Source organism: Crassostrea angulata, chromosome 7 (genome assembly GCF_025612915.1).
Source record: "Crassostrea angulata isolate pt1a10 chromosome 7, ASM2561291v2, whole genome shotgun sequence".
Taxonomy (NCBI): domain Eukaryota; kingdom Metazoa; phylum Mollusca; class Bivalvia; order Ostreida; family Ostreidae; genus Magallana; species Magallana angulata.
The window spans coordinates 41,813,596-41,821,228 of record NC_069117.1 but is presented as its reverse complement, the minus strand read 5'-3'; positions in this window follow the sequence as shown (position 1 = coordinate 41,821,228).

Genomic DNA, 7,633 nt, shown 5'->3' with positions numbered 1-7,633 from the left:
TATGCAATATTGATCTTTTTTATTTTTTTTTTTATATTATAAATTTTCGACTGTGTTGTAAATATTTGTGTAATTATAATTATATATTTTACAATATGTACCGTAAAATTTTCATTTGTTCTGTATGATTATTCATATGTAAAGAATAACGTTTTCATTTGAATTATTTGATTCCAATTTGATTGTTAAATAACGGTTATTATTTTAGTTTTGAATCTAAAATATAATAAATAACATGTTTTACGGTGCGACCGTTGGGGCGAGCGCAGTCTATGATTAAATATGTATATACGTATCATTATAATAAATCAAATTATAAAATAGTATTTTTCAAATGGATGCAAAAGAAGTAAATGAATCTAAATACAAATTAAATTCAATATATCTTCTGTTTATTAATCATAATTTTTACGCTACCGTATATAAGCAAGACTTCGAGCTTTTATTGATTTATGATTCTATGAGTACCGTAGAACTAGTTTAATCTTGGATAAAATGTCGTTGAATAATAAAGATTTTAACATAAATTTATTTTCAATTCAGAGTTGTTTTCCTTTTTAAAAGTAATTGTAACGTCAGTTCACCTTGGCATATTAGGTTTTATAGTGTTGTCTGGATGAGTACTGTAGAACTAGTTTAATCTTGGATAAAATGTTGTTGAATGATAACGATTTTAACATTATAAAGGTCAGGAATACCAGAAAATTGTGGAAATCACCGAAATCTTCTTAAAATCTATTTTTAAAATGTGAAAATTCAAATGAGTTACAGTTGTTTCATATCTCTCAAGAAATGTTCTCGATTTTGAGAGAATTTCAGATTTCGGTTATTCAATTTACAGTAATTACATTTAGCGTTATTTCCCCTAGTTTAAACGTCTGGCTTTTTAAAAACCCCACTGATAATTAAAACTACGCTAATTTATTGTTTTAGTGACCTACAAAGTATGACGTTCTATCAATTATACATTTTATCTGGTTCTCAAAAGTTTTACTTTGAATCTTGCGAGAAAGTGAGAACGCCATTTGCAATGCTGGGAATTGCATTGTGGGTCGTAATTAATTTACTGACGCCGAAAAGTTTTGACGGATCAATGTGCAAGAAATTCATTGTGACGTCATTCGATTCTATTGTAATGGATCCTTGTACTTTGTTTACAATGCATGTACTTATTCTTTAATGGGTTTTTTTTTCTTGGTTGTTCTCTTGAGAGCGTGAAATGGGAAACCATATTTACAGGGAACTGCTGGTCCGATAAAAACAGGGCATTACTGGTCCAAGTAACTGACGCCCAAAAAATCCGTTGAATAAATGTGCAACTATATTCTGTCGAAAGATATTTATGCTGCACATTAGGATGATTTTTAATAAAAATACACATGCCTGTGAAAAGAAATGCAATTGAAATCGATAAAAGGGAAAGTTTCCAAGATAACTTGTTCACACATAATTTTTATTAATCATTTTTCCATCGTAGAAATTCACAGGAACGAAAACAGATTTCCTACGGGGATTTATAATGGGGAATGTTGACATCTTTTCTCCATTTGGAAGTCACTCGGTATACCTCACAAATTTTTCAACATTATCATCCGGGGTTAATTGTGGCTGATGCAATGCAACTTCCCCCTAGACTTTCTATTCTTAGTCGTGTATTGAAACTTGGCAAGTTAGAGGGGGCGTTTCAAAATGGAAATCTTGGGATTTTTTCATATTATGGAATGAACATCGTCTGAATCAAGAGGTATTTATAAATATCGTATAATTTAAGAAAATATGTGACAAAAATATGTTGGGACAGACTATAGTCCGAATTTTTTATTCACACATGCCTTGCCGGTAGAGCTCGCTTCGCACGGTAATTCAGAATGCCGAATCTAGAGTGAGCTTCACATCGATCGCCCTCAGGGGAGAGCGCTAGCAATAAAATACATGTAGCATTTTAAAAATGGATGCAAAAAAGTAAATGAATCTAAATACAAACTGGTCCGAGAAACTGACGCCCAAAAAATCCGTTGAATAAATGTGCAACTAGTCCGACTTTTGTATTCACACATGCCTTGCCGGTAGGCTATTAACCAAACAAAATGATTTGTGCTGAATAGATAGTTTTTGCATACACACAATTGAACACTACAGCCGTTTTGTAAGGTCAGGCGACACGTTCCTCGAGCATTTTTTTGTATCTCCTCGTAATAAAGAGTTCCAATAAAAATAATTATTTTATAATGATTTTTAAAATGATTAAAATTTACTTGTTTATGAACATATGCCTAGATGTCCGAGTGGTCTACCAGGAGCGTAGGTTCTAGAGGTTGTGAGTTCAAAGCCCGGACCAATATAGTGAATTTTGCTGTGCTGTATTATTTATTTTCATATCAGCAATTCAAGTGTATTTTCAAGAAGATTATATAGAAAATTGCATTCTCTAGTTTTTGCAGAAATGCCTGGTAAGGTATTCTAATTTTTTTTGCAAAAAACAGAGTTGTCAGAGTAGTAGTAAATCATTTACAAATTCCTGGAAAATGTTATATATATACAAGTGAAAAGCTGTCAATGTGACAGCAAACCGGGTTTTCTTTTATGTGAAATGTATCCATAATCCTTGTCAACCCGTATCAAGTGAAATGGAGTACCCTATATGCAATATTTTGCCAAAAAATGACTAAGTTCAAAAGCTGGTATTTTTTTTTTATGAATTATCAGAAATGAAAATCCTAGCAATATGCAAACCTCTGATATATATACAATTGATCTGCAAAAGAACAACATTCCTATCTTGAAAATATCCGTATAATGAGGGTATCCTATATGCAATATTTTGCCAAAAAATGACTAAGTTCAAAAGCTGGTATTTTTTTCATAAATTATTGGAAATCAAAATCCTAGCAATATGCATACCTCTGATATATGTACAATTGATCTGCAAAAGAACAATTTCCTATATTGAGAACTGTAGGAGGGAGGAGTTATCCGTACAATGAGGGTATCCTATATGCAATATTTTGCCAAAATATGACTCAGTTCAAAAGCTGGTATTTTTTTATGAATTATTGAAAATCAAAATCCTAGCAATATGCACACCTCTGATATAATTATGTACAATTGATCTGCAAAAGAACAACTTCCTATCTTGAAAACTGTAGGAGGAGTTATCCGTACAATGAGGGTACTCTTTTGGCAGCCGCCCGCCATTATCACCATTTTAATAACCGGACTTTTCCGTTGGAAAACCCGGTTAAAAATTGAGGAACGTGTCGTCTGACCTTAACAGAGTTTCAGTTCTGCAGGTTGTTGACAGGCACCTGCGGCATTCAAGAAAATTTAGCTAACGGAATTTCTTTACTCACAGTATTCTCAACACCAGTCTCACATATGCTCATTAGCTGTTATTCGTTGGCGCTAAATTTTGTCATCCTTATGAATATTCATACCTTATTCCAAAATGAATTCATAATTACGCATTATTTCCTTTTATTTCCGACTACAGGCCATATTACTTGTCGATTTGTATTTGTATTTCATGACCAAATGCTTTCATGAATTCATGTCAGCTTTAAAATGATGAAAATCTCACCATTTTTTGTTATTGCTGACGCAAAATGTATGTTTTAATGAATATTCTTCGCTTTTATACCTCCTAAAACTTTTTAAATAGTTCCGCTCTGATGACTCGGAGATAATGGAATGACAACGTGAAACTTTCAATGAGTTATTCCATAAAGGCATTGAATGGCTGCTTAACGTTCTTAGTATAAAATCACAAGTTACACACTTCACAAATCGCAATGGGATGTACATGTACCCCTGGACTAAATATACACCTCTTGTAAGTGAGTATCCAAATTTTAACCATAAAAAACAAAGAAGTGTCTGATAAACACAAATCAAACGAGAGTTACTATTTAAAATGACATGTCACTTCACTGAATCTTTAATACAGACTTTTCTGAATCCAACCTTTTTAATTTGAAAGAATATAATTCTTCAGTATTACACAGCAACGAGATCGCGTTTTCTAGTTTATTATATTACATCGTTTGTTAGTACTATGGATACAATGCTATTAAAATAAGATTAATTTTACATTTTACGAATAGATAAAAAGTAAACAGTAAACTTTGTACATGAATGTGTAATGATTAAAATAAACAAATATAACATCGAAGTTAAATTGCTTATACTTGCATTTTTATTATCAAAAGTTTCGCGCAATTGTCCTTTCCTATTTCTCAAATACCGGTATATATTTGCTCTTCTTTAGAAAATGATATTATCCTTGTATATATAACGTCCTGATATTTTTTTTTGTATTTTTTGTCATTACATATGTAACATACAGACAATCGATATATTTTATAACCTGCTGATTTGTTTTTTGAAAACAACACATCTTTTCTTTAATCATAATGTCACAGTTCATATTAATTTATTTATTTAATGTTCATCAGCGCGCATTGCTGATAGAACGCATTGCTGTATGTATGAATGAGTGCATGTGTGAATGTTGTGATAAGTCACGTGGTTTTTCCATTTTTAGGATTTAGTGACTGGCATGAGTTTTACTAAGCTTCTTATCTTACGCAAAAATATTACTACTTAAGAACTTCGTAAGTTTTAACTTAAGATAAGAATGTTCTGTTTTACTAACGTTTTCGTAAGTTTTATTCGTAGCCTTAACTTACGAAACGTTCGCAAGTTTCCGTAATGGAACTCTCTAATAACGGAGGTGTGAATATTCGTAGTTATGAACGCTGCGCAAGCGCAGAGGGCACTTTCGTTTTCGCGGCTATTTACAGTTTATCGTCTGCGAAACTGTTTTGAATAATGGAGAAAGAATAGGTTTACGATATAAAGAAATGATAAATAAATATGTTTAACCCGTATGAGTGTGGAGAGTGAATGTTTTTGATAAAGTATATGTGTGTAACTTTGTAATAAATTATCATGAAAAGCTACATGTAAATGTTTTATTCATTAAATTGCCCAGACTGTTCATTCATTCATTCTAGTTATCTTTATTTCCTCCCATAGGAGATTGCATGAAGAATAACATTTTAACACAAATAATAAATACAGCACATGAGCTACAAAGTTGATAGAAGTTATAGTGAAAAAAGGAATATAATTAAATGGAGTAAAGTAAATTTACGATATTCATTGTATACTGAATATGGTGATCGATTCATGATATGAAATCCAGTAAATAGGACCTGCACTCAGTTCCATAAATTGGTAACTATATGTTTCTGTCATTGCTGTAAATAGGTTTATTGATATTTATTACATACTTAGTAATAAATACAGGTTTTTTTGCACATGTGATACAGATGGCATTACAAAATCCGTATCGGCCTCCGGGGCTGATACAGGTTATCAGCCCTCCAGGGCTGATACGGATCCGTATCACACCCCTTGCGGAACTCCTCTGCCTTTTTTCGCTTCGGCATTTTTGCATGTTTACAGACAAAAAATAAAACATTTGACAGTTACAGTCGACATTTTTAAGTGCAGTTGAAAACTTCAAATGCTAGCAAATGTTTTAAAGCAGTCAACTTTTAAAACCTGATGAAATTCCGTTCTGTAGCTTCATGTTTGTTAAAGCAAGAACTCATATTTTTATTAAATACATGTACATGTCTAGACTATATTTTCAAATAATATAAATAATCAATTTGTTCAAGTTGATGGTTTTTTTTTTTATTTATTACTAAGTATGTAATAAATATAATAATAGATACCTTTTTCCATATCACAGCTTGTATCAGTTGTGTGTGTTGTGTTGTGAATGTGTTTTCTGTGTTTTCTAGGTTTCTTTTCATATATAATATAAAAGCAAAGTACGAATCCAAGTCTTTGATCGTTATTCTTAACGACCCTGTGACAATAATAAAATACATGATATTTTCGATGGCTCGAACTTCGAGCTCTTCGTCTAATAGTTTACTGTCAGCCGAAGTCTCAAACCGGAAGACACGCGTAGAACACATGAATTGAGTCTACGCGTAAGAAAATAGTGCAGAAACTTTTCATGCATTTCAATGAATATATATCATAAATACATGCATTAAATCGTTTTAAGTCCTCTATGTATAAACCAAATTCTATAAAGAAAATAATCAAATAGCTTTATCGATCAAATTATTCTTGCTCGGGTTCAATAGTTGTAGTGATTTGTGGAATGAGTTACGTAACTGAATGCACAACGCCGTTGACAATCCAGTTGGTGGACGAGCTCATTAATATATAGAAGAAGTTGAATTTTCAATCGAAAGTAAAGTTCCCAAACGCAATGTGCCATTTTTGAAAAGTTGTGAATTTTATTTTAACAATCTATCACCTGAAAAATACCGAACTTCATGCGCGAGCCGAGGTTAACATCTAGACGGGTTATACACAGATGTCTTACATATTAAATAGGTGTTTCATTGGCTCCCAGTCTACTTGCGGTATGACTGCTGTTCATCCCTAAAGGAATTTTGTACATAGAAAATAAAGTCTGAATTTGCCTTCTCGTTCATTGACTCTTAAGTTAATTAAACTGAATTTAGATTTTGAACAATGCATTGTAAGCAAAATCTATATTATAAATGATACATTTGGGGTGACTAATAGACCAAATAATATATACAATCTTATCGATTGAAGAACCAAGTTACATGTTAGTGTTCATGTTGTCCGGCTTAGTGGGAATATATAAATATGTTATTTCTTTTAATGTTATGAGACATAAGTTTACACTTTTTTCTATCATATTCATGATTTAAAAAAAGTCTTCATCAACATCTTAATGTCTCTCATCAGAAACTCATCTGATCTTTCTCCCATCGGTAAATATCTCTCACCAATATTAGACCTATGAATTCAGAGATCAGATAATGCATGGTTGTTATGTTTTAAATTTTTATTTACCGTGTGGTAGTACATGTAAATAAATACATGTAGTACTTATCGCAATTTTAAGAAGATAAAAACTACAAGTTTTTATCGTAGTTTTAAAATCTGATTTACAACTCCTTTATTTTAGCTCTTCGAAAAAATTGAAATTAAATCGCTTTCAAAATCAATTTTTTTTCATTTTTTTCCAAGACGCATGAAAATGTGCGCTTATTAGACGAGAGTGTATTGAAAGGAGACAGATCCCTGAAATGACAATGTCCTACAACATTTGTTAATTTTACTGTTGAAAGCGTTTACTTTGCATATATTAGAAATTTTTAAATAAAAAAATTCTGAATTAATAGCTAAAATCAACAATTTACAATTATCATACAATAATTTTTGCTTTATCAATTGTCAGTAAAACATATTACCGCCATGTGAATATTTTTCCTAAAGATAAAACCAGCTCTCCTTCATTAGCATTAAGTAACTGATCTGGACATTTTCCTTATGTTTTTTCTAACCAGTCCTTAACTGATTTACTGTAGACGTACTTTTGTCCGCGTGGTATTAATTTACGCTATGAACGCGGACACAAATTTTCCCCGGAATGTTTTCCCAGTGTACTTAAAGTTCATTTTGAAATTGCATTACATGAATAAGGATAATCGGAAATTACTACATTATTTAACACTTGCATAATTATACGTGTATCCAATGTATATCGTTTTTATCTATGCAAACTGTCAAA